Source organism: Urocitellus parryii, chromosome 4, assembly GCF_045843805.1.
Source record: "Urocitellus parryii isolate mUroPar1 chromosome 4, mUroPar1.hap1, whole genome shotgun sequence".
Lineage (NCBI taxonomy): Eukaryota > Metazoa > Chordata > Mammalia > Rodentia > Sciuridae > Urocitellus > Urocitellus parryii.
In genome coordinates, this window is record NC_135534.1 from 127203603 (window position 1) to 127229373 (window position 25771).

Consider the following 25771-nt stretch of genomic DNA (forward strand, 5'->3'; position numbering starts at 1 on the left):
GGGAAGCTGAGGACTGCACACATGGTTAACTCCTCAAGCCCTGGAAGGAGGTCCGGTGGCCCTGTCCTGTCAGTCCGGGCTAAGTGGGAGCATTAACTCTGTCACTAGCCATTCCTTCTCTTCCAGGGCACAGGCAGGGCCACCTATTGAGTCTCCACTAATTTGCTCTGGGTGAGAAGGGTTGTATCCTTTTAGTTACCAAAAGGAAATGGACTTTTATCTTTCTAATACAAATGTAATAAATGGTCATTTAAAAAATTTCAGAAAAACATGAACTAGAGAACAAACAAATAAAAAAAAAATCCCTTACAAGAGCTATAGTTTCTCCTTGTTTGCTTCTGTCTGTCTGTCTTTGATAGTTTTTCAACTGTGGGCCTCTCTCCAAGTTAACATGTATAGATCTATATCCTTAAGTTTTTTTTTCTTTTTAATTGACACAAAATGATTTTACGTATTTTATGGGGTATGGTGTGATAATTTAATGCACATATACAATGTGTAACGATAAAATCGGGGTATCTACAATGTCCTTCTCCTTAAACACTTATATTTCTTTGTGTTAGAAGTTTGAACTCAGACTGAAACTGTAGCTCAGTGGTAGAGCACCTGCCTTGCACGTGTGAGGCACTGGGTTCGATCCTCGGCACCACATAATAAATAAGTAAATAAATAAGAATATTGTGTCCATCTACAACTAAAAAAAAATTTAAAAAGTTTGAACTCCTTTCTTCTTCATCAAATTATAACCTTATTATAATATTATTCCACCCCATGACTAGATCAGCCCCTATTGAAGGACAGTTCCTCCCTTTCTTCCTCTTTCTCTCTTTCTCTTTCACTGTGCTGCTTCAAATAACTTTAGGCATATGTCTTAACCTCTTCACTTTCTTATTTGCTTAGTGGACTTTTAGCAGTGAAACTGCCAGGGAAACAATTTGACCAACCTTCCCAAACTCCTATCCCCAAGTTCTGTAGCAAATGACACCCACCCCCATAATGTAAGACACCGTCTTTGGCCTCACAACTTATTATCACCCCAGTGTACAGATCTTCATTGGGCCCATTTTCTTTTAGATTTCTGAATGGTTATCATAATCTTAACATGGAAAAATTTAATCTCATAAAGGTTTTATTTTTTCTTATTAACATAATTGTAGTTATAGGAAGTATTTTTTATTTCACTGTTTCCTTACTTCAGTTTTTTTATGATGAAAATGTCCAAACTTTGAAAAAAGTTGAATATAATGAATACCTACTCATATACCCTTCATTTAGATTCAATTTCTTTCTTTCTTTTTTTTCTTTTTTTTGGTACTGAAGATGGAACCCAAGATCTCAACATTTGAGGAGACAAGCTCTACCACTGAGCTACATCCCAGCTCCAGATTCAATTATTTATGTTTTCCTCTATAGGACTTAGCCATCCTGTGCTAAACAAGTATGTATTTAAATTCTTCTAACAACCACAATACTATTATGACACCTAGGAAAAACTATTATTAATTTTGTAATATCTCTTAATGCCTAGTTTATAGTCAGACTAATCCAGTAAATGCAATGCATGATTCCAGTTCAACAACTACTGAACAGTATTCAGAGACATTATTCTAAGGTTTCAATCTGTGTTTATGCATCAGAATCACCTTAAACTATACTTTAGATAGGTACTGGGGATTAATGTAAAACATTTTTAAGGAAATCAAGATAGAAAAGTTATTCTGGGAGATCATAGGTCCCAGGCCTCTATGGAAGTAGAAGGTTGAGGTCTGGGATCAAGGAATGAAGTTTAATGGCATAATGGGGTCAAAGTAGGAGTCATTTTTTTGAAGGACTTATCAGGTCAGGAAAGATGGATGAGGAGAGACATTTGTCACAAGTGTTTGTGAGTGAGGTCCCTGGCCCTTTCTCTATGCCCACCATTTACTAGGGTCATGTGAATAGTCAAGGGTCTCTTCCTGGGGCTGAGAAACTGTTCGTCCTTGCTGAGCCAAATCTGCTTCATCTCTGAAGGAGAAAAAAGGAAGCCTTTGTTGTCTGCAGGAGCCTAAGAAAGCAAAGGAAATTAGAAGTTTTCCTTCAAGTTAGAGAATTTGTCCAGCAATGAGACACAAAGAGGACTCTGGGACAAGGGCAGTGACTGAGCAAAATGAAGACAGGGTGGTAGCTTCAGAGGTGGCATGGTGCTGCTGCTAGAGTGAGCCCAGCACAAAGACAGCACATGGTAAGCTAACATTTCAGAAGATGTGATTTCTGTATTTGGGGCTGGAGACAGTGGCCAAGATGGCTCTCAAGTCTCATAGGGCTCCCAACCCCCACAAGGGAACCATAGCACATTTCCCATCAGCAAGGACTGGGCAGGCTGATCTGCTCCCTGTGCCCTATAGCCAACATTTGCTTAGCTTAGTCCAGTTTCTGATGCCCTCTGGGGAAAACGATGGAGGTTTAAAGTCTGAGGTTACCCAAATGTCTCACTGTCAGGAGAGTTCACTTCATTTAGAACTTGGAACCAGCACAGTTTTCAACAGGACGCTTAATGAACTGGGGCCTGCATAATAGGCCATAAACTTTTTGGCCTGCTTAACCGAGTATCACCTCTCTTGTACTGACTGCAATAATGTGTTTTATTTTCCCACTTTTTATTAGCTTCCAGCTAAAGGCCAAGCTACAGGAGCCCCTGTGGCCTTCCTTATGGGAGCAGTGGAAAGCGTGGCCTCACATTTGCTTTCTCAGCCCTGCAAATGTCTGCGATTCCCATTCCAGTGGCAGAACAGAACCATGCAAAATGAGATCGCAACAGCAACAATGGTCCGCTGTCTTCCATCTAAGAAATGCAATTGTTTCTCCTTTTGTATTTGTGTTTATTGGAATTATGTAACCAAGCAGGGTGTTCTTAATAAGACTAGTAATGCCAAACTAAGAGTCGACCCCCCGAATCACATAAAATTTATTGAAAAGTGGGGTACACACAACAGGGAGATTTCTGAGGTGTGCCTGAGACTTTATTTCCTAAGTGTGCCTTCCTTTTGGAATATCTTTGCATTAGGTTGGAATCACTAGCAATTTGTTGATTGGAGGCTAAAACAGATTTCCTATCTGTTTGCAGCAGATAGGAAAGAAAGGTAAAGGTATGCACATTCAGCAACAGGGACTCGGGATCAGACTTGGTGTGGCTAATTCTGAAACTGTTGAACCCCTCAGTTCTCTCAAATCCTCTATTTTCTCTGACTTTGAACACCCCACTTCAGAATTGGGACTCCATCAGTACAAATAAGCTCTTCAAAACCAGAATATTGCAGTTTTTATTGCATTTATTGGGATGGTGAACACAAATTCCATACTCCCCCCTTAGAACTACATTATGAGTTTTATGTTTAACCGTAATTAAAGGAAAAACCATGAATAAGGGGCATCTGTAAAATATATCTACTCTAGCCAGGCTATGGAAGAAAACTGTGGTTATTTCTCAAGTTTTTCCAAGAATTGCTTTATGGACAAATTCTGTTTTCCCATATTTGGAATATACAAAAACTAAAGGATGGAAAACTAAAGTGCTTCAGTGTCATCTCTAGACTACCAGAAACTGTGAGCATGGAAGCCATCTATCCATCTACTCATCCATCCATCTGTCTATTTGGTTTTTCTTTCTCTACTTCTTTTAAGTGCCTAGTATTTTAGCCATGTTTCCAGATTCCATAGACTAGATGATCTAACTTCTGCCTGCATTCACATGCTGCTCACATCTTGTTCTGAACAACCCAACAGCATTCCTGAGCCACCTTGCCTTGGCCTCCTGCCTCCCTGCTGTCTTCTCCAGGGGTTGTGCTTTTCAAGTACAGACCCTCATCTACTTCCCCTATTATATTCTCATAGTTGGAGATACTATTCCCTTGCCCTAATTACCTCAAGGCCAGTGCCAGAAACTAGGACTAACTCAATGCTCCAGGACCTGCTAGAATTACTCAAACTAGCAATCCTAAATCTGTTTACCCTGCTTCACCTGTTCCTTCCTTCGGAAATAGTAAATGATCTTCCCCACACTTCCCCTTCCTCCCTCTGCTTGCTGACAGAGGCTCATGCTTCCCGTGTGGCCCTTATAGTGTGGCATGCCCTCTCCTTTTGGCAATTATATCAAAATGTCTATTCCATAGCAATCTTCTCCCAATCTGTTGCCCTCACTATACCTGAATAATATTTAAATCTATTATAGAATTTGTTATGTACTAGGCCCTGATGCTAGGCACTGAAATGTCAAAGGAGAAGAAAATGAAGTCCCTGCCCTGAGGACCTCTCTACTTTGGATGAAAACACTGATAAGCAAACATGTTCACAACCGGGGTTTGCTGGGAAATACTCCTTTAGAGATTGTGCTGTAAACACCAAGGAAAGAGTACTGGAGAGGATGGCTTTAGGTTGGGCCTTGAAAGCTAAGAAGGGAAAAGAACCTAGCAGAGGCACTGAGCTGGAGGGGTGTGGTGGTGCTAAGAAGGGGCAGGTGGTTCAAGGTGACCAGATTGCAGGGAGGGGGAGGATAGATGAATATGGGAATGCTCAGAGTGGTGATGGATGGCAGAAAACCTCAAATGCCATGCAGAAGATCCAATCGTTAATCTCTGGGTGACGAGGAGTTTCTGAAGGCTTCTAAGCTGAAGACATGATCACGTTTAGACTCTTGACTATTGTGGCAGTAAAGAGCCTTGAAAGAACATTTAGGATCTGGCGCGGAGATGTGAAGAGCCTGTGAAGTGGTTAGTGGAGGTGGAGAAGATCTAAGCATTGTGTGGAGACAGCTATAATGACTAAATAGGGGGACTCCTGTGTGTCTCTGTACGGGTGACAAATACTGGTGATGCTGTTAAGTCAAAGAGGTATGAAGAGCCAAACTGAATGGAAAGGACAGGGGAAGAGAAAGGTGAAACTGTATGCTTGTAGAACCTTCCAGGGAAGACAAAGATAGGAGTGCTCTGTGGGCGTGGTAGGTATACTTCCTGCAAGTTCCTAGAAGGGAACAAGATGACCTGAGAGAAAGCTAAGGACCGGCACCTGGGGAGCCTCTGTATGCTGGTGTGATGATGACACTCCTTTCTGATGTCCCCAGCCTCTTGGATTTCCTCTTAGTTTCCCTGGGCTCCTTTTCTCTGTTACTGCAGGATGCATTGTTGATGCACGTGTGCCTGTTCATGTGTGCATTCTCTCTCTCTTCCTCTCTCTCTCTCTGTCTCTCTCCCCCCTTTCTTTCTTTCTCTCTCTCTCATGCATGCCTCCTTGTGTGGAATTCACCTGAGGAAGCTGGAAGACTGAGTTAAGAAGGAATGGAGAAGGCATTGGATATTTGATGACACAAGGAAATGGAATAGGATGGAAATGAGGGCTTGGCTTTGACAAGCAGGAAGGAAATTGTGTCAAATGCTTCTGACTCTCTTTCCACCCTATTCCCTCTCCCTGCAAGGAGACACTGGAGAAAGAAGAGCATATAAAAGGTCTCATCCGTCAGCACCCAATATACAGAAATGTGTACACGGGGTAGGTAGGTCAAAGCTCAAGATTTGCTTATCAAAAACTGAAACAGAAAACTTTCCTGGAAGTTCTTGTGGAATTTCTAGTTTCAGCTCTGTATTTGAAACTTCTGCATCTACAATGTAAAACCAGATGAAGCTGCAGTACCTTTGCTTCTTCCTGGTTTTCTGAGGCTAGGAGACAGAGTCACACACAAAAGGCTTTGCAGATGGTAAGGGTGTTCTGAGAACTGGGGCAGAGGAGCAGTTTAGAGGGAATATTAGGACTGGACATTTCTTTTTCTTCTATGAATCAAGAGGCTAGTGGGAATCCAAAGGGTCAGGTAGCAGCAGGGTGCAGCATGTTAGGGCCCCAAAGAAGAGGGGATGGCATGCTGCAGAATCAAAGCCAAGGGAGTCTCCTGCAGGAAGGCACCACCACGTTCGGTAGGGCAGGGGCTGGGGTGGGGGTGGGGGTGGGGGTGGGGGGCCTGTCCTCCTGGAGGAGACTGTGTGGTGGGGAGTCAGGTAGGCTCACTCCTGGCTCTAAGGACAAAGGGGACCAGAGGGAGTGCTCCAATAACAGGCTCAGAGCGTCATGGGGGCAGGGGAGAGCGTCTGGAATAGCTTTCTAGAGAAGTGACAAAGGAGGTGGAGAGACCACCAAACTGAGGAAGAAGAGGACTGCTTCTTTGGTTGCAAATATGGCTAGCAGAAACGTCAACCCCCTCCCTACCCTAGCAGAAAAATAAACCCCAGGGTTGGGGGTGGAGGGTGGAGATATTTAAAACGGTGCCTGCTGCTTTTTCTCCATCTTGGAGCGTGGAAGTCCTCGGCAGCGGCTGAACAGCGATGAGCATGTTTCTAATTATCACGTCGCGCCTTTGATCTGTTTTAATTATTTGTTTCCCCTTGCAAACACAAACTTGACTCACTGTGCCGGGCTTGGCCAGCTGCTCCACTTGGAGGTGCTCGGCAGTGGGCCATGAATGGTTCCCAAATGAGATACCGATGCCCTGGTTTCCATTCAGCCCGCAAACACTGAGCTCCTACTAAGTGCAAAGTGAGGGCACACAGGAACTGGTAGGATCTCTACTTACCCACAATGCTCTGACTCTCTCTCTCTCTGCTCCTTCCTCCTCCAGGACTCTGGGAGAAGACAGAAGAGAATATGAGAAAAATTCTCATCTGGCAGAATCCAATATGCACAAATATGCACTTCTAGTAGGTGGGTCAAAGCCAGGGACTTCCTAATTAAAAAACAAAAACCAAAACAAACAACAAAAACAACAACAAAACTTGGGTTGGTCTTGCAGGATTTAGGATTTCAGCTCTGCATTTGAAACTTCTGCATCTAAAATGTAAAACCTTAAGCAATAAGGAAATGACAGTACAGTGTGTTTTACCCCATAGGTTTACTGAAGTTTGGAAGCAGAAGCATACCCTAAAAGATTTTTAAATATATATAGGCTTATGAATTTTAAGAATTAATTATGATTATTTTTGGTGCTGGGAATTGAACCCAGGGCCTCGTGCATGCTAAGCCCCCAAGATTGTGAATTTCAGAATTAGAAAATACTTTATTGATGCACATTTTACCTATTTTATAATTCATCCATTTCAAGCATACATTTTTTTTGTAAAGTAAACTTACTAAGTTATGTGCCCATTTCCATAAATCAGTTTTGGAACATTTCTATCTCTCTGCTAAGATCTCATTTATATTTTCTGTTATTTCTCATTCCTCCTTCCCTCCCCCAAACCCCAGGCAACCACCAACTTACTTTGTCTCTGTAGATCTGTGTTTTCTGAACATTGTGCATAAAGGGGTCCTATAATATGCAGACTCTTGAGTCTGTTTCTTCTATTTAGCAAAACATTTGAGGTCCACCCATGTCTTACAATGTACCTATAATCCATGTCCTTTATGACTGAATAGTATTCTGCTGCATGAATATGCTATGCTTTAAAACATATTCACCAGTTAATGGAGATTTGAGTTGTTTCTGGTTGGGGTTATTAGGATTAGTGCCACTATGGCCATTTCTGTGTAAATCTTTGCTGGGTGAAAGACTTAATATTTGGAATAAAAAGGTCTGCCTTGATTCTCAGTTACCCAGAATGCTAAGAAAAACATTGTGAAGGCCAGAGGGGTTTTTTTCATATTTTTTATTGGTATATTACAATGGTAGGATGTGTTATTACCTATTCATACATCAGGCCAGGGATTTATATGCAGAGTACATATTGGTGCCATAAGGTGAGTGCTAAAGAAAAAACACTGAGCTTTAGTCTTTAAAGAAACTCAACAAATCCCTGGATATGATATTGCTGGTAAGCTGATGTTAAGCTGGTTGGCAACTTCTGAATGTCTTTGGGTACTGTCTGATCAGTCTGGATCCTTAAATAGGCAAGTGATGAAAACCCAACTCGACCAGTTTTCAACAAAAGAACAAAAATTTTAAAAGGGAATCTATTGGTTCTCATAATGTAATGCCCATGGAATAAATCTAGCTTTAGGTATGGCTTGATCCAGAAGTGCAAATGATATCGTCAGTTCTTGGTTTCTTCCTACCTTGTATATTAATTTATAGATTCCAAATGATGATGAGTTGGCTGGAAGCCCCTTTTCTTGAGTTCAAGTTCAAGTTTACTTGACAAATGTCTACTTCTAACAGCTTCAGAGAAAGTCTCATTATATTTGTGCATGGTTAGGGAAGAGACCTGCAATGGGGAGGACTGTCATACAAAAAAATCAAATTAACAATTGGTTCTAATTTCTGGGAGTCTGCTAGCTTTGACTCACTAAAGCAGATTGGCTCCATATCAGAAGATCCTTTAGAGCCTTCTGTTCCAACTCTTTTCTTAAACTGTGAATCCCATAATATGGCCAGACATAATAGAATCTATTCAAATCCCTTATTATTGCAGGTGGGAAAACTGAGGCTAAGATATCAAATGACTCACTAAAGGTTATACAAAGTGTTTTTGGCAAAGACTTGAATTCTGGCCTTCAGATACTCAGTCCAAGTATTTAAAAATTTTCCATTTTGTTACTTTCTTGTGCAAAGCAGGTACATATAATATGTATTGGCTATCTGTAAATTTGGCTGCATGTATGGGGCTAATTTTGGTTTGATGCAAGAAAGACAGGATCAGAAATATAGAACTGTCCTACCAAAAATTATATTTCAATATAATATAACTAAATATAAATTCAATTTGCAACTCTCTCTCTTATTCTTTATTGTCTTGAGAATGGAACCAAAAAGGGGAAGGAGTTTACCTGAGGATAAATTAGGATAATTTGAGTGAATTTGGATAAAAGGAAAAAACAGGTCTATTTTCATGGGGTTTGATGAGAGAATGAAACTTCCTTTGCCATATATGCGTGATTGTTCCCATTTGTTTGAAACCCTCATTTGTGGTAGACACCAGTTATCCTACTAAGGACCTCAGATGTGTTATTTAACAACATAATGTTTTTGTTATTGTCCAACTTTTAGAAAACTGAGGCTCAAAGATTTAAGTAATTTGCTGAGGTTACAAAACCAGCAAGTGACAGATCTTGTCTTTGATCTCATCGTTTTCAAAGCCTTAATGGACTAGAATTTGCAAGCTTTCAGGAAAGGAAAGGGTACAAGGCAGTCACCTGAGAAGAAAGCACATCTGAACATTTTCAGGGCTCAGAATAGGGTCTATGTCTTTCTGCTGCAAATGGGTGAGACTAGAAGTGTCCCTCTGTAAGCAGTCACTTGGTGGGTGACTCACTGTGGTGAATGGGTCTACTGGTCCTTATCTGAGGGATCCTATCATGTGAGGTGAGAAAGGACCTCAGCATAAGAATGTTGTTTGTGGACCTGAGTATCATGCTGGGGACTTCCCATTTAGGTCAGTGAGCAACTGGACTGTGCCCTAGCCTGGCTAAGGGGAGACTGGGTGGTGAACCCAGGGGAAGTTCCTGCTGGGTCAGTTGGGGCTGCACTTGTCTTACAGCATCTATATGGCCCTCCAAGTGTAACCAAGTCCATTCCTGAGCTTTTTGATGTTGTTTCACTGTGGTTTTTGCTTCTCTGGATTTTCCCCACAAGCATGTCTGATCCCAGCTCTTAGATGATGCAGGAGAAAGGATTTGCTCATCTCCATAAGGAAGAGTCTATGGAAGCAGAATCTGGCCTGGCTTCGTGGTCCCAGGAGGAGGCCAGTCCTTCTTGATGTGCCTTTGACCTGTGGTAATGTGATTCTGTCTCCTGTGGGCTGGAGTCTTTTCCTCCCTCCTTTGACATCATGGTTGAATAGAGTGGGAGGTAGGCTTTGCTACCTGGGACTTTTCTTTCCCTGTTGACCATCTTTAGACTGAGGAATGGTGAGGCTGTCTACATGTGTCTTCTGTAGAGGTGGCAGACTTTGTGAAGAGTCACATAGTGAATATTTAAGATTTGTGGGTGTTATGGTTTAGATACTATGTGTCCCCCCAAAGCTCATGAGTGACAACCTAAGAAAACTTAGAGGTGAAGTGATTGGGTTATGAGAGCCTTAACCTAATCAGTGAATTAATCCACTGATAGGGATTAATTGGGCTGTAACTATAGGCAGATAGGGTGTGGCTAAAGGAGGTAGGGGGGTATGCATTTGGGGTTCATATTTTATCTCTGGTGAGTGGCGCTCTCTGTGCTTCCTTGTTGCCATGTCCTCAGATGCTTTCCTCTGCCACACCCTTCTGCCATGATGTCCTATCTCACCCTGGGCCCAGAGCAATGAAGCTGACTGTGTGTGAACTGAGGTGTTTGAAGTAGTGAGCCCCAAATAATTTTTTTCTCCTCTGTGTTGTTTTGGCCAGGTCTTTTTGGTCATAGCAGTGAAAAAGCTGACTAAAACAGTAGACCATATGATCTCTGAGTCACACTACTCAGCTCCGCCATTGCTGTGTGTAAGGAACCACAGACAATCTGCAATAAATGAGTGTGGTCAAGTTTCAGCCAAACTTGACCCTAACGGGGGATGGGCTAGAGTTAATGCCCTGGGCATTGGCAAGAAGATGGAAGAGTCCGTTTTGATCACCATTGCCAAGATGGAAAGGATATGCCAGCCTGATCTGGGACTCTATGGGACCTTGCCGCAGAATTTACACTGCCAAGAGCTCTGAGCGCCAATCCTGCACTGCCAAGAGCTCTGAGTGCCAATCCTGCTCTCTGCAGCCTCACAGGCAGTGTCTGCCTGGCATGGGTGTTTGAGGAATCTAGCTTTCAGAGCATCATATTTAAGGAACCATGGGTGGGAATATGAGCCTGGACAATATAAATGACAGAGTCAGCAGATCCATTTCTTTCTCCAGGGCTTGCCAGATGGGCTGGGCCAGGGCTGGGGAAGTGATCAAAGGCTGATAAACATTCTAGAGAGAGCCACGTTATTTCTGGTTGGCATGTCCCTCACATGTGTTGTCTGAGTTATGCTGACCTCTCATATGCACCCTGGAAAAACTTATGTGGTTTGAGTGTACAATAGGTCAGGGCAATCCCATACAGAGGGAACACAGGGGTGTGGTCCATGCACCTGGGTGATCAGGAGGAGCCAGGGAAGGTCAGACACCTAGGGAACAAGAGAAAAGCCAGCAGGTGCCTGAGGTGACATCTTCAGTGTGGTATGTGAACAGAACAGGAAGAACTTCCTTTTGGCTGGAATGCCGACTTCATGGAGGTGGTAGTGTTTGTGGTGGGCCTAAAGGATGGGTCAGGTTTAGGAGAAAGTGAGGGTATGTTTGACTATCAGCCAGTGATTCTAGCAGCCACTGGTTTAGTTTGGTTCTAAGGTACTGGGAAGGCTGTATTTTCCAAAGATGATTCCAATGATCTCTCTTCTCTTCATCAAAGGGGAGATGGATACCTCTTCTTTTAAACTGTGTGACTTGTATGTTGCCACTAGCATGCAGTGGGGGTAATACACAGGACTTCCAAGCTTAGGCCACACCAGGGGTGCTGGGTCTGCCTCATGAGTGGGACACTCATGCCCTGGAATGGAGAGCCCCCATGGGAGGTGTTTGGCCACACTGAGCCTCCCCTGAATATGCCAGGTGGCGGGGAAACCACACAAGAGGAGTGGCCACAAAGAGGCACTCTGGTGGCAGTCTTGGCCTTCCTCTCAAACCCAGGCTGGGCAGTCCAGTGACTCCTGCCTCCTCATACTAAGCCACCCAGACACTGTGGCTCCCCAGGGAGGACCCTGACATGGTGGAACAGAGATAAGCTGTCCCCTTGTGCTCCTGCCTGACTCTGCCCCACAGAACTCATGGCATATCACAGAATTTCTGCTCTGCTCCACTGAAATTAGGGTGGGTTGGTCCATGAACTCTGTGAGCCTGTGTGAAGAGTGCAGAAGAGTTGATTGGCATAGATCCTCAATGACCTTGAAGGTGGGTTCCACAGCATGGAACTTATGAATACACAGTGAGAACCCACTGGAGGGCTGCCAGAGGTATTGGCTTACTTCAGGTCATGCTTTCAGAAAAGACATCTATTGCAGAATCCAGGACCGAGTGGTGAATGGTGACTAAGCAGGGCCATGGAACTGTTGAAGGGCGTGTTGGTGACTTTAGATGAGAAGCAATCTCAAGTGAGCTACAGCTACAGGATCTGGATGGGGAGGTGTTAGCATGAAATGCTGCTGCAGAAGAACAGACAGAGTCTCCCGCTCACCTTCTCAGTTCCCAGTCCCAACCCCAGATCATGGAGAGCACATACACAGTGTTCTTTATTGTTTTCTTTAAAAAATGTTATTATTTTTTATTGGTCATTATAATTATAATATATATATTATATATATAATATATATATATATATATATATATGAGTGGGTTTCATTTTGGCACATTTGTACATGCGTGAAACATAATTTCACCAATTCATTTCTCATTACTTCTCCTTTTTCTCCCCTACTCCCTTCTCCTGATTCCCTTTTGCTACTCTACTGGTCTCCTTTCTTATATTATTTTTTTAGGTAAGGTGTTATAACTATATATAAAAGTGGTATTCATTTTGGTATATTTGTACACAGCATAATTTGGTCACTTCACTCCCTAATACTTCCCCATTTCCTCCTTCCTCCCTCTCAGTCCCCTTCTTTTACTTTATAGGTGTTCGTTGGAACCTGGCTGGAATGGTCCTGAAAAGCAGGAGTTTCTGCTCGCATTGTTCCTGTGGTTTCTCACAGACCATCGAGTCATATTTGGGTGGCAGGATGGAGCACCCAGGAGGAGCTGAGTTGTTAAAAACAGTGGTCTTTGGACTTTGATACATGAAGAATTTAAGGACCAAACCTGGGACAGATCTGTGAAGACAGGCAGGCTGATTGGTCTGTTATTATAGCTTACCCTTGTGAGCTGTCACTGGGAATTTGTTTCAGAGGAATATGGTCTTGTTGTGAATATGTAATTTCGTGGGGATTCTGCCTTTTTGACCATGTCAGAGAAGAACTTCATTGCTCAGACGCTTGAAGGTCTTAACTGATAAATGAGTCTTTCCTGAGTGGATATTATGAAGCCAAGAGCATTGGGTCACATGAAGGAACTAGGTTGTTGAGAAAGAGAGAGAACAGGACAGAGGAAGTGAGCCTGGGAGTTGAAGTTCAAGTTCACAGTCCTTAAGCCTCCTTAAGTCTTTGGTTTGCCCATGGCTAGAGCTATTCAGCTAATACAACCCGTAGTGCCCATTGTTATGGCCACTGTTGGTTCTGTTGGCTGTCAACTCCAACTTGTTGGGTATTTATACTGATTGGTTGAATGGCCATTTTGGTTGGCTGAGCAACTGTTCTGATTGGCAGTTTTGGAGTGCAATCAGGAGGCTAGACCTTAGCAACAGGAATAGTTAATTCCTGGGTCCCAGTTATGGAAGCACACAACACAGGACAGCCAGCCCAATCCTGTCTCCTCCTGGGGCAGAAAGATGGCATGAATTTTAGGTCCTGACATCCTACCTGTGAAACCTGTGGGCTCTCTATAACCCTTCTTTAATTTTTAGAAACTCTCTCTTTTGTGGTCCTCAAGGGCATTAATTCCTCTGTTTTCTCTTAGCATAATTCCTGTGATAGACTGTGGTACCCTACCTATGTTCTTTCAGCCCATATCATTCCCAAGTCCATCAGAAGCCTGATTCTTTTTTTTAAGGCTTTTAATATATTCATTGAAAACCTAATGACTTTTAATATATTCACAGAACTTTGCAACCATTACATTATCATTACCCACAAGGAAATCCTGTACCCATTAGCAGCTCTTCTCCTTCTCTCCCAGTCAGAAGCCAGCTTCTATGGTAAAGGCATGTGACTCTTTGCCTTCCTCCTGCCATTGCCATGCCGTTGGCCTGCTCACAGGGCAGGCTGAAGTATGGGGGCAGTTAATGTCCCTCAACCAATGCTGGGTCTCTTGGCTGGGATGGTCTTCACCATTTCTAAGCAGGCTTACACACCCATTGCACCCATTGGTAACCTGCCAGCTCCCTCTAGTGTTTTTTTTCCTTCCTCCTTCAAGGTCCCCACCCCATATGGTGCTTCCTGACCTTACCTCCCAAATAAGCCCTGTGAACTGGCATGTTTGTCTGTAGGGCTGTTTTGGAGAATCCCCAGTTCAAACACCCTCTGAAGGACACCACGTTTCAAGGAAATAAAAGACAAATTGTGCGCCTGTTTGCCCTATAACTCTACCCTTCTCTGAAATAAGAGACCAAGAAAGGGCTTGGCTGCTTTTTTGGTTCTCCAAAGATAAAAATACAGTGAAAAAAACCCCAAACAAATAGTGCAATAAATAACCTTGTCCCAAATGTTATCTCAGAATCTCTAATGGAAGATTCTAACGAGAGGTTAAAAAAAATTCACCCTTCCTCAGTGCTAGCAACACTCCTCTGTGGTCACAAATTTATCTCATTTTTAAAAACATCCTTTCTTCTCAGTCCCTTGAGTTCTTGGACAGAGACTCTTTCAAGCTCTGCTTTCCCTCCTGATCAGATGACATTAAAACAAGATCTAAGCATCTGCTGTGAGCACACCTTGGCAGGTGCCTCTGCCCCCCAGTGTGGACCCCTCTCTGGTTGACATGCCTTTGACCCTGTGGGAAATAGTCCAACACAGAGCAAATGACGGACTCTGTGGGGAGTGCTGCTCCCTGCTTTGTGGAATCTGCTTTTGATGGAGACAAAGGAGCTTGTCTTCAATTCAGTTCCCCTCCCTGCTCCTTTGAAGTCAGAACTAGAAGCAGTAAGGGTGGGAAAAAAAAATAGGACTTCAAGGTTGGGAAAAACATGTAGATCTAAGCCTTTCCCCAATGACTAATTTGGAAACCCTTTAGAAAAATGGAATCCGACTATTTAGTAGATATCTAGTCTGATTTTCTTTGGATCCTTCCTCTGGGGCAACATGTCATGTCAAGAATATAGGAGCTGGAAATGCAAAGGTGGTTCTTTGAGGGCAGGGATAAACAGACACTCTGGAGGGACAGTAGTATATGTGCAGAGCTCATTCTTTGCCCAGCTCATTCTTAAAGGCACCCCTGGCATTTGTTAAAGGAGATTTCTTCAAAGTTTTGCTCACTATTCTATTCCTTCCACTGATTCATATGTAAGCCCTCCCCACCCCAATTCCAAGAGACATTGAGAATGAATACATCTCTCCTCACCTATCCCTCCCTTTCCTTCCCTTCTCTCTTTTTTCCCCTCCTCTACTCTTCTTCCTTTCCTTTCCCATTTTTCCTCTCTATTATTTTGCCAGGATTGCCATAACAAATGTTCCAGACCAAGTGGCTTAGACAACAGGAATTTATTTTCTTACAGTTCTGGAGACTATAAGTCCATGAACTGGGAGTTAGTAAATTCAGTTTCTGGGGAGGACTCTCTTCCTGGTTTACAGCCATCTACTTGCTGTGTCCTACATGGCCCTACCTGTGTTCCCAAATAACCTTGGTATAACTTTGTCTGGATTTCTTCTTCTTTTCTTTTTGGGACCAGGGGTTGTATCCAGGGGTGTTTAAACACTGAGCCACATTCCAGCCCTTTTTAAAAAAAATTGTTTTTAAAATTTTGAGAAAGGGTATTACTAAGTTGCTTAGGGCCTTGCTAAGTTGCTGAGTCTGGCCTTGAACTTGTGTTCCTTCTGCCTCAGCTTCTTGAGCCTCTGGGATTACAGGCATGTTCCACTGTGCTTGCTGAATTTCTTCTTATAAATGCTCTAGTCAGATTGTATTAGGATATACCCAGATGGCTTCATGTTGTCTAAATAGCTTCTTTAAAGGCCCCGAGGTACTAGGCATTAGGACTTCAATATATGAATTTTGGTTGGGTGGAGGGGAGTAGATACAATTCAGTCCATAGAATCCTCCTCTCCACTCCGTTTTTATTTTTTCATTAGTGCATTAGGAGTATACATAATAGTGTAGTTTATATATACATGTAACACAATTTACTCTATTTCATTCCCCAGTATTTTTCTTTTCTCTCCTTTCTTCCCTTCCCCTGGTTTCCTTCGCCTACTCTATTGGTCTTCCTTTTATTTATTTATTTTTTCAACTGATGCCTTATGTGCAAAAGTAGGACTCATTGTGATATATATTATTATGTGGACTTAGCATAATTTGGTCAATTTTATTCCATAGTACTTCCCCTTTTCTCTCCTCCTTCTTCCCTCTTGATCCCCTTCCTGGACTCTAATGCTGTCTCTTCTATTTTTCATGAGATCCCCCTTTTTAAATTCCTAACCTCTCTAGTTTATGCATATGCCTCTTTTCTACTTCTGTCCCCAGAAATATTCTTGCTTAATCAAGTTACATGGATTCAAATCTTGGTTTTACCATTTATTTATTTATTTTTTAATATCTGTATTTTAGTTATAGGTGGACACAATATCTTTATTTTATTTTTGTGTGGTGCTAAGGATCGAACCCAGTGCCTCATGCATGTTAGGTGAGTGCTCTACCTCTGAGCCACAACCCCAGCTCCTGATTTTACCATTTATAAGCTAAATGATCTGGGGAGTTTGCCAGACCTCTTTGGAGGTTCAGTGATATTATTTGTAAAATGGGAATATGCAGAACTTCATGGTTGAGGATGAAAGGGGATGACTTATGTGGTATGCGGCACGTGAGAGCCACACATGAAATGTTAATTCCCCCAACACCCTTTTTCCTTTGTTTTGTCTCTTGCTTTTGTGTAATTTGTCTGAAAAATTACTTCCCAAATCCTTTAAATGCTTGATTCTTTAAGAATTGATGTAGTTTCCACCAGAATCCAAATTTTATTGAATAAAAAGATATTTAATTTTATGATTTTAGTTTCAGTTTTCAAAATAATCTCTTAATCATCATTTACTGTGAAATTTTGCTTCTCTTCAAGTGGATTCACTTCAGTGGCTTTTTCTAGCACTACTTGCACTTGGATAGCATGAAACCTCTGTTTCATGTATGTTATTCAGAGGGTGGGTGTGACCGAAAGTTTTAAACAAGAACAGCAGAGTGAGTAGACCCTCTGTGGAAGAGGGTAGACAGAGAGAGATGAGTGTGACTTTTATTTTTGATTGAGCACTTTTCTGTACTGTTTGGTTATTTTTATTTCATTGTATTTTGTTTTGCTGAGAACATATCCTGCATTTAAAATTTAATTGTTTTCTTATTTGATAAATAGATTCTCAATTGTGTAATTGGTAAAAGTGACCATGACTTGAGGTCTAATGTGGGTCCCCTGACATGAATGTCTGGCGGATGCCATTGGTGCCCCATCCATATCCTCCAACGCTATTCCCAGCTATGCCCTGCACATTCTGGCAGCTTCCTACCATGAACACCTGTGACGGTACCTGAGCCATCTCTCACTGCTAGGCCCATGTATGTGGCAGGCCTGATGTGCAGAGAGTTGGTGCCTCTGGGAACAGTCCTTGGCCATGATGGGGGCTTGGAAGGTAAAGATTCCTGCTTCTACTCTTTGGGTACCAACTCTGAAGTGTGTTCAATAGCATCTCACAGAGGTGCCTGGCATGTGAGAGGTGCACATGAGGTGTCTTCCTGCCTTCTTTCCCTTCCTTTCTCACTTCCCCACTCTACTACCGGCTACCTAGGATCACCTCCCAGACTAACTTCTGGCATTTGGGTCCTTGTCTTGGTGTCTGTTTTCAAGGCATGCAACCCACATTAAATTCTAGTGTGCGTGTCAGGAGGATTAAGTCTCTTTTTCCTGTGAGCAGGAGGGTGGGCAGGGGAAGTCAAAACCTCTAGAGGCAAGTGTGCTGCTGAGGGAGGGGAGAGAGGCAAGGAAGTTTGGGCCCCATCCATCCAAACTCACAGTGAGGCAGGTTGGTATACTTTCCTGCTCTGTCTATAGGGGCTGGCAGAATGCTTTTCTATGTTCTTCACTCCTTCATTGGAGAAGGCCAGTAAAATAACAGTTCCATGAGGGAAGGTCTAGGAAATCAAGTCCCCTTCCATTCTTTTCAGTCCTGTGCACCCAACTGCAGCTGATAGTGCCCTGAAACGCAGCAGCCTACGCTGGGAGACCCTGGGTCAGGATGCAATGCTGAGCAGTTTGGGTTTAGTCCTTCAGAAAGTGAATCTATAGCAGGACTGAGAACAGGCTAGCAAACCTGCCTTCCAAATCAGGTTACATTCTTGGTGGAAAATTACCACCTGGGCTTGAAACGTTGCTTCTCTTTTTGCAAATCCTTTCTCAAACGTGTGAAGAAAGGCTAAAACATCAATCCAGCTACTCTTACCTTGTTTCTGCAGGGCAGCATGGATTTTGGATATAAATAGATATTGCTTGTGACTACTTTAACCAATCAAATACAGTTTTCAGGTCCAGTCCTTAAAAGATGGCACATTTCCATGCTCCTTCTTGAAACAGTCTCTGGTGCTTTGAGGTGGCTAGCTTAGTCCAACCCAAGTCCCCAACACATAAAATTGTGAAATTTAATAACATTGTTGTTTAAATCACTAAACTTTGGGCTACTTTACAATAGATAACTGAAATCAGCATTTTGGATCAGAGCCATGACATTTAGAATCCACTCTTATTAATATTCTTTGAACCAATGTTCTGTGAAGCAAGAAATATATTTGGAACTCCTAATTTCTTTAAATGTAATTTTTCATCATTATACTCCACAGTAAAAATTCTATAGGCTTTCCATCATTAAATGAATATAAATAGGCTTTCTGTCATTAAATGAATAAAAATAAAAATTCTTAATTTCTCATATAGTGGATTGATTACATCACTCATCTTAAATTTTCATGCCTCTTGGGATCCATGCTCCTTGGCACTATCCTCTTACAATGGCTCTGAACTTGACTGTGTATAGTGGGCTGAACCCCACCCTGCAATTTCTAGGTTGAAGGCCTAACTCCCAGTACTTCAGAATGTGTCTGTCTCAGGAGAAATGGTCTTTAAAGGGGTAATTATGTTAAAAATGAGGTCCTTAGGGTGGGTCCTAATCCAATGTGACTGGTGTCCTTCTAGAAGAGGAACACAGCTCCATGGAGGGATGACCATGTGGAGAGAGAAGATGGTCATCTACAAGCCACAGAGAGAGGACTCAGGAAAAATCAGTCCTGCTCACACCTTGATCATGGCCTTCCAGTCTTAGAACTGTGAGTAATAATTTTCTCTTTTTGAAGGCACCTGGGCTGTGGTACTCTGTTCTGGCAGCCGTATCCAACTAGCATGTCAATTGCCCTAGCAAACTTTGTGCAAGCAAATAATTGAAGAAGTGCTAGTGAATTTCTAGTTCTTCTAGAGGACACCTGCATTCCTTGCCTGTGGCTTCTCTTTCCATATTCAGAGTACATCACTGCAACCCGTTTCTGTCCTCACATCTCCTTTTCTGACTCTGTTCCTTCTGCCTCCCTCTTCTGAGGACCGATGTGATTACATTGGGTCCACCTGAGGAGTCCAGGGTAGTGTTCCCACATCAAGATCCTCAATTGAATCACACCTGCTAAATCCCTTTTGCTGTGTATAGTAACATATCCACAGGCTCCAGGAGTTAGTACTTGGATGTCTTTGGGGACCACAGTTCCCTAAGGTAGTGTTGCTCTGTCCCTCATCTGAAAATTCTCCAGATCTGACAAAAATGCCTACTGTTGTACTTGACAAGCAGGCTCAGATAAATCTGGAGGTCTGTATCCACTACTAGATCAGGAGCTCCACAAGAAAAGGTATTTTGTGTATTGTTCATTTTTAAGTGCATAGACTTAGCATAGACCTGGTACAGGAGTTCTGAAAAGATTTGTATGTAAAAAAAAAAAAAGATTTGTATGTGCTTAATTCACATGCAACCTATGCATAATTGTATAGAAGTGTCTGTGTTATCTGTAAATAGATGTACATAGGCACACATAGAATATTTTTGTAGTGTTTTTTGTTATGGCATGAATGATATTTGTTATGGTTTAGATATGTGGTGTCCCCAAAAATCTCATGTGTGAGACAATGCAAGAAGGTTTAGAGGTGAAATAATTGTGTTATAAGAGCCTTAACTCTATCAGTGAATTAATCCCCTGATATGGATTAACTGATTGTAACTGAAAGTGGGGGCAGGGTCTGTGTGTGGCTGGAGGAGGTGGGTCTTTGAGGATGTGCCTTTGGGGTTTATATTTCGTTGTGATGAGGGGGGAGCTCTCTCTCTCTCTCTCTGCTTCCTGGGGGCCATGTCTTGCCTGGCTTTCTTCTGTCACATTATTCCACCATGATGTTCTGCCTCACTTTGAGCCCCAAGAATGGAGCTGGCTATCTATGGACAGACTTCTGAAACTATGAGCCCTAAAATAAACTTTTCCTCCTTTAAAATTGTTCATCAGGTCTTTTGGTCACTGCAGAGAAAAAGCTGACTAAAACAATGCTGATATTTTCAGTTATCAAAAGAAGTCAAAGACGACTCTGTCCTGAAGCACGTGTCTCACACTTCTAAGCTTTCCTTCTTCCATTCTCCATCTTACTGTAGGTCAGATAGTACAACTACACTTTGTGAACACTAACATACTGTTTTCACAGCATCCCCAGGGAGGGACTGAGTGTTTCATCCTCTTTGTTGGAACGATGGTAAATGAATGCAGAGGCAGCTGAAAGGCTGGGCAAGTTGTGGAGATGTCGATAAAGTACAGGTGCTGACCTCCCAGGCCAGCATTTGTTCCATGGGATGGTAGTGATGTGGGCTCAGTATGGTGCTTAGGTGGACATATCACCACCAACCCCCTCTCATGTGCCTTGCTGCTTTGGAAGGCATCATTTTTTTGGACTGGAAAATTTCCATGCTTGGTCTGCATTCCAAAGGAGAAGAAGGATGAAATTCAATGAAAAAATTGTTTCTGGCATTGCAGAGAGATGGGAATGTGTGTGTGAGTGTGTGTGTGTGTGTGTGTGTGTGTGTGTGTATTTAACTAGCAAAAAAAGAAAAGACAGTTTTCCTTCCTCATAGATAGCAGAAGAACATCTGGCAATTTCAAAAAGAAACCTTTCTTTTGCTAAATTCTCCTTGGAGAAAACTGCATCTTTACAATTTGAGAAAAGGAAGTACTGGTGTTACTTAAACTTCTCAGGCCAAATGCCCAGTGACTTTATGAGCATCTCAACACATCATGGACTTTAATATAATTGTGGTGGGCTTCATAGAAACAGTGATCAGGATATGGAAGGAGACCAGCCCAGTTTCATTAGTTTCAGAGTCATTCAAATGAGGCAAAAGCTTAGAGAAACCAACTGGTCCTGGAAGTGAGGGTTGAGGTCACTCCAAAACTCCTCCTGGTCTCTTCACCATCGGAGAACTTTCCCACATTGGAAATTCCTCATCAGCCACTGCACTTCTGAGAAGAAGGCACAGTTGAATGGTGTTTGCAACTCAGTGGCATTCTGGGACATTGGAATAGAGGTCTTCTTTCACCTCAAAAAGTCCCAATGAAGGTTTTACAATGTAGACTAGGCAGGAATTATGGTTCTGACTTTTCTAAATGAGGAAATCTCTCTGTCACTCTTCTTTTCTCTGTACAGTAGTTTTACTTTCCATGGTTTTAATTACCCACAGTCATCTGTGGTCCAAAAACATTAAATGGAGAACTCTAGAAATAAGTAATTTATAAATTTTAAAGTATGTGCTATTCTGAGTAGTATGATAAGATCTCTGGTCATCATTGTTTTGTCTGACATTTTCACGCTGCATTAGCTACCCGCCTGTTAGTCATTTAGTTGCTTTGTAAGTTATAGGATTGGTGGTCATGGTATCCATGGTATCGTCAGGCTTGGGTTCAAGTAACTCTTATTTAACTTAATGGTGACCCTAAAGTGCAAGAGCAGCAAGGCTGACAATTTGAATATGCCAAAGAGAAGCTGCAAAGTACTTCTTTTAGGTAAAAAAAAATGAAAGTTCTTGACTTAATAAGGAAAAATTTTATACTGAGTTTGCTAAGATCTACATAAGGATAAATCTTCTATTTGTGAAATTGTGAAGAAGGAAAAAGAAATATGTGCTAGTTTTTCTGTCATACTTCAAGCTGCAGATTATGACCAATGCTTAGTTAAGATGGAAAAAATATTAAACTTTATCAAAGGTATGTATAGGAAAAATGTAGTATGTATAAGGTTTAGTACTATTGGGGAGTACAGAATGTGTCTGCTGTGAATAAGAGGAATTGCTACTGTACTCACTTCTTAGTTGATCCACTCCAAGAAACAAAAGGCTTCTAAGTCCTCCTGCCTACTTCTTATATTCATTTGGATATCTAACTACTATCTCAAACTTACCATAGCTAAAATTGAGTTATCCCAATCTGTTTTCCCTAGGTCTCCTCACTTCAGTTAATATCACCACCATCAAGTAAAACCCAAAACTCACTTATGATTCTTCTTTCCTACCCTAATATTTTCTCAAGAGTTCATTTTCAGTTCTTTTGGATAAATGCCCAGAAGCGAGATGGCTGAATCATGTGGTAAGTTCTATTTTTAATTTTTTGAGGAGACTCTATACAGTTTTCCATAGCAACTATACCATTTTTGCATTTCTTACCAATAGTGCACAAGGGTTCCAATTTCTCCGCATCAACATTTTTTTATCTTTTTATTTTTTTTAAGTTTTCTTTTTTAGTGCATTATAGTTATACATAATAGGGGGATTCATTTCCACATATTCATAACTGTGGTATAACATAGTTTTCTCTATTTAAATTCACAGTACTACCCCTTTACTCTCCTCCTCCCTCCTTCCCCTTCCTCTACTCTCTTAATCCTTAATAACTAAAGATAAGATTTCATTGTGGTTTTTGAGTTGCATTTTTCCTGATCACTAGCAATATTGAACATTGTTTTCTTTTACTCATTGGTCATTTGTATGTCTTCTTGAGAAAAAAATCCAGTCACATGCCTAGCACATTTTTAAATTTAGTGTTTGTTTTATTATTGCATCATCATCATTTGTTTTATTATTGCTTCCTTATACATTATAACAATGTCTTATCAGGTTTTATATAATTTATATATAAAAAATAATACCCTATCCATTATTTTTTCCTATTCTGAGGATCACTTTTTCACTCTGTTTGTTACTTTCTCACTTTTTTATTTTTGTTTTTATTGTCTGTTTTCTTGGTGTTATATTCATGAAATCATTATCAAGATTGATATCACAAAGCTTTCTCCCATGTTTTCTTCTTTAGTTTTGGGTCTTATTTTATATTTTTAAATTCATTTTGAGTTAATCTTTGTGTATGGAGTAAGGTGTGTGTGTGGTCCAATTTCACTGGACATTCAGTTTTCCCAGTACCATTTGTTAAAGAGACTCTCCTTTCTACATTGTATAATCTTGACACTCTAATCAAAGATTAGTTACTATATATGTGTGGATTTATTTCCAGGTTCCGTTATGTGTTATTATTTTAGTCTGTCTGTATGTAAGCAAGAACTATACTGTTTTGATTACAATAGCTTTGTAATATAGGTTAAAATCAGGAAGTGTGAAGCCTCCAGCTTTGTTCTTCTTTCTCAAGATTGATTTAACTATTTGTGATCTTTTGTGGTTCTGTAGAAATGTTTGTTCCTTTTGTGTGTGTGTGTGTGTGTGTGTGTGTGTGAGTGTGTGGTGCTGGGGATTGAACCCAGGGCCTTGTACATGCAAGGCAAGCACTCTACCAACTGAGCTATATCCCCAGCTCTTTTTTTTTTTTTAATTTCTGTTAAAATGCCATTGGGATTTTGACAGGGATTGCATTGAATCTGCAGATTGCTTTGGATAGTATGGATATTTTAACAATGTTAAGTCTTGATGAACACAGGGTTTTATTCCATTTGTTTGTGTTTTCTTTAGTTTCTTTCATCAATGTTTACTAGTTTTTAGTGCAAGTATTTTGTCTGTTTTGTTAAATCTAGTCCTAAGAATTTTATTCTTTTTGATTTTATTTTGAATGGGATTGTTTTCTTAGTTTCCTTTTTAAATAGTTAACTGATAATATATAGACACTCAACTGACTTTTGTATGTTGGTTTTGTATCTGGAAACTTTACTGAAATATTTATTAGTGCTAAAAGTTTTTTTTTAAAGGAGTCTTCATTTCTATATGAATATAGAAATTTGGGTCTTATTTGAATATAGCCCTTGCTGCTCTGCCACTGGAACTTATTTTTTAAATGGACACATTTCTTTCTCTTCTTCTCTCCCTGCTCCTCCCTAATCTCTCCCTCTCCCAAATCTCAGGGGAAACAGGGTTACTTTTCTTCCCTGTGTAGCCAGAGTTATCTGTCCTTGAGTACATACCCACCACAAGAACAAGGTAATCCAGACTCTGGGGATGGTACCAGAAGATCTCAGAAATGACTATCTCCCAAATAAACAAGTGAATTACAACTCCAACAGAGAGTATATGGAATGTAGCCTTTGAATCACCTCTTTAAAAGCCGCACCCCTGTCCCAGTCCAGCTGATGGGGAGAATCATAGCCTTTGAGACAGGAATCCCCTGTGTTTCTCCTTTGCTAGCAAAGCAATAAACCTTCTTTTTCCTTTTTCTTAAAAAAAATTGGCATTTATTTTTCTTCTCAGTTTGTTGAGTTTTATCACAAAGTATTGATTAATGTCAAATACTTTTTCTGCCTGTATTGATATGATCATGTAATTTTTATCATTATTCTGTTAATGTGGTGTATCAGATTAGTTGATTTTTCATATCGTGAATCACCCATGCATCCTAGGGAAAGATTTCACTTAGTCATGGTGCATGATCTCTCTGCAGTTGGATTTCCTTTGCTAGTGTTACCTTGAGGATTCTTGTGATCTTTGTTTATAGATTTCTTGTGGCATCTTTGTCTGGCTTTGGTATCAGGTTAATGCTGGTCTCATAAAATGGATTTCGAAGTTGTTTTGATCAGCTTCTTTTTGGTTACTGTATCAAAACATCCAACAAGAACAACTTCGAGGAGGAAAAGTTGAGGTTCCAGTTTCAGAGGTCTCAGTCTGTAGGTGGTTCATTCTATTGGCTCTGGGCCCAAAATGAGGCAGTACCACATGGGGGAAGGTACCACCAGAGGAATGCTGCTCAGTTCATGTTGGGGTCTGGAAGCAGAGAGGTGGGGAAGGAGAGAGAGAGAGAGAGAGAGAGAGGTAGAGGGGTGGAGAGAGGGAGAGAGAGAGGAAGGAAGGGGCTATAGAAAAGATGCATGCTTCCAGGGCACATCCCCAGTGACCCACCTCTGGCCATGCCCCACAAGCCTGCAGTTACCATCAGTCAGTCCATGCAAACTAGCATGTACTGATTCAGTCACAACTCTCAAAATCTAATCATTTTGCTTTTGAATATTTCTGCAGAAACATGGGTGCTTTGGAGGGACACCTCATATCCAAATCATAACAGAAGTATTCTATCTTCTTCAGTTATTTGGAAGAAGTTGAGAAAGATTGCTGTGAATTCTTTAAATGTTTGGTAGAATTCACTAATGAAACCATCTGTTTTGGGCTTTTTTTGGTGGGAAGTTTTGCTTTTGGGTTTGTTTTATTTTAAATGGTTATATACGACAGCAGAATGCATTACAATTCATATTACACTTATAAAGCACAATTTTTCATATCTCTGATTGTATACAAAGTAGAGTCACACCATTCGTGTCTTCATGCAAGTACTTAGGGTCTTTCCTACCCCCCATGCCCCCTCCCATCCCTTCCCTCCCCTTTACCCTATCTAGAGTTCATCTAACCCTCCCATGCCCCATGCCCCCAAAATCAAAGTTTTTGATTACTAATTCAATCTTCATACTGGTTTTAGTCCTATTCAGACTTTCTGT